The following is a 3,218-nucleotide window of genomic DNA, read 5'->3' as shown; positions in this document are numbered from 1 at the left end:
CTGAAGATGTCGACATTACCACAGAAAGGTTCAATTCTATAACCACAGTACAGGCCTGGAACTGTATCTGTGTGACAACAGACCAGCACTAGAACAGGGATGCTCAGAGCATCAGGGGGAGAAGAAAACCACGTAAGACCTGGGGTGGGGTGGGCTGGGGTAGAGGAGTCGAGGTTAATTTTTGTCTTCCTTTTCTTGACAGAGATTAAATAGAAAAAAGAGGAGGACTCTATATTGTTAACTTAGCCAAATTCTTAATTGAATCATAAGAAAAAAAATCATGTGTGCCAATATATTTGATTCAGTGATGTCATATATAACAACTGAGGGAGCGGGAAGACATAAGGGTCAACTCTATAGATTACTTATTCATTGTTGCTTTTATTGATCTAAATGCTCTTTGTCTTTTCCAAAGTAATGTCTATAAGACTTTTTTGAGCAATTGCATCCACCCATTTGTGATTTGAGCATTTCCCCTGGGTGTGCCCTAATACAGTAATAACTATGAACGTGTACACAGATCCTCAAAATATAGAATAACTGTGCATCATTAAGAAGTAGCTATACTTACCATGGGTATAGGGACATCTGTGATAAACCAGAAATTAGATTTTCATTTTAGTGCTGTTAGCCTCTTGGAAGAAATACTTTACAAACTTAAACAAAATTCTGTATTAGCCCAGCAGTTTCTCCAGACCCTATAGCACTTGTGGATATGATATGTTATGTCTCAAAAATGTGATTCTTTGTTTGGTTTTCTTGTTACCTATAAAGAAGGCTCATTTTCAGTTTCTACGTTTTTGTCTTATTTAGGAGGAGTTTATGGAACCTCCATAAAACCACTTATTGGATAATACTTAGAAAAGCATATATGAAAAATCACACATCTTATCTGGGCCTATTACCTTCTTACATGATCTAGCCTCTGATTTTAATCTTCAAGAGACATTTTTAGCCTTAGAGATACTCCTTGGTCCCCAAACCAACTCACAATCTTATTTCTCAATTTCAAAGCAGAGTTATCTAACTAAATACAGGTACATATAAAGAGATATATATTATCATATATATAACTATTAACCAGCACACCATTTTCATAAGTATATTCTTTCTCATAAAGCTCGTAACATTTTTAGCTCAAGACATGCATTCTACAAATAGAACTTTTGACAAATTCAAGAACTTTTGTCATATATTAGTTCTGATGTCGGAGATATTTTATAAGTATGGGGTGCTATTAACTTGTCTTATTCTTAATTTTAGAAAATAAATATAATTTTCGACTGAAGCATGAAGAATAAAAATTCTCCTAAAAACAAAACATTTTTAATATTTTTCTTATAAGGGATATATGTTCATACATCAAATGGCAAAACACAATTGTAAATATTTCTAGCATTATACTCACAGAAATGGATCTTCACTATCGTTTTCGGGATCTACTGGCATTGATTAAAAGAAGTTTGCATACGCAACTTATTCACATTGCTTTATTTTTGTTATTGTTGTTGGTATTATTCAGTTCACAAAAAAAAAAAAGTATTTCAAGTCATCATATCCTTGCATTTAACCAGCAAAAGAGTAATCTGGAAAGAAAACATTTACAAACTGGACACATACCCTGTTTATTTTCTCTGAAAATTGCACACCATAAAGCAAGTCCATTTTTAAACCTTTCCCAATATTATACAAAAATATTCTTAGGCAAGTAATAAATTTATCTTTAAACATCCAACTTTTTGAAATTTAAAGCAGTAACACCAAAAGTTATCATTGTTAATTTTTCATCTAAACATAGAACACTTTGTGCTTATACAAACTGCTGTTATCATGTGCTCATATACTCATTACATGGATCTGGCAAATATACTTTGCCATTATGCATTAAATTATGTAAAAAAGTATAATCAGTGCAGAACTTGCCTATTTTTAAACAATGTTCTTTAACCATCCTCATCTATATTTATTTATATATATAATTTCTTTTTGGAAAAAATTTAAGGCAAGTGCAATCAAAATTACAAAATCACTATCTCTATTGCTAACATATGCAGCATTCATATTTAGTGAGTGATCTCCTTCCCTCTTAAAATGAAAGTACAAAACACTAAGTATGTTATACTTGCTACAGTCGGTTATGTGATCTTACCTATAAGCTGTAGTTAAAATCTTTAGAGATATCAGCATAAATGTATCCTTCTCTAATGCTACACCAGCAGGAACCTCTGCTACCCCCTCCTTTAATATCTTACCACATGTCCAGTTTTCTCATGAAGATACACAGCAAGTTATTCAAATGCCCATTTTGAAGATGACTGTGAATACGAGTTCACCTCGTGACGCAGAATACCTAAAGTGTAGTACTCAGAAACTCGTCAGTTGTAAATTTACTTAATTCTATTGTGTTTCTAACTCACTTCAGTGATGGCATGGATTCTGGAAAGTAAGAGAAAACTAAAAAAAAAAAATGTTTATCTGTAACTGTATTTCTCAAGTTAGGTTTTGCTGAAGACATGTTATTTGCTAAGGACAAAAGTTAAATGGAATCTGAAAAAATAAGTTATTTCACAGCCCTGGAAAAATAAAATCGACTAAAAGATAGGAAACCCGTGGTAATAACTTTGACGCTTTCACAGGCTTTTCTTAGGATAGCTGCTGAGTGCAATACCTCCCCCATTTTTTACAAATAAATAATTCAGGGCTACCATGTAATGGAAAAGTAGGAAATGGAAATAATCACAGAATTTTTCTGCAAAAAGCAAGGATGAGCTGACTCTCTCCTTTGAGATAAAATGCATGTCCTTCAAGAAAAGTTAGTTGAACAGAAACCAGGGTGTTTATATTTAGCCTGTGCAAAAATGATTCACTGAGTAATTTTCTGATGGAGGGCATTATCTTGAGAACTCATAGAACTGTTTATTTAATGTGGTGCATATATTGATTAAGTTTGGTTGGTGTGTGTTTTTCATTGGAGTGTGCAGACATTACACATGCATGCATGTACATGCATTACATGCATGCACACATGTACATTAATTTAGCACACTAAATGCTTCGTGTTTCCAAAGTTGACTGTTTTGAGCTGTTGTCCAGATTGTGTTCTGAAAATAAATCAAGCTCACTCGGTATACTGTCTCTTTCAGTTTAGTGTAGAAATTTAAAAAGGCTATATTGCACTCAGTAGAATTCTACCACTGAATATTATTTTTTGGATAGTC

Source organism: Phoca vitulina, unplaced genomic scaffold (assembly GCF_004348235.1).
Source record: "Phoca vitulina isolate PV1807 unplaced genomic scaffold, GSC_HSeal_1.0 scaffold35, whole genome shotgun sequence".
In the NCBI taxonomy this organism is placed as follows: domain Eukaryota; kingdom Metazoa; phylum Chordata; class Mammalia; order Carnivora; family Phocidae; genus Phoca; species Phoca vitulina.
Note: the sequence above shows the minus strand (reverse complement) of the source record.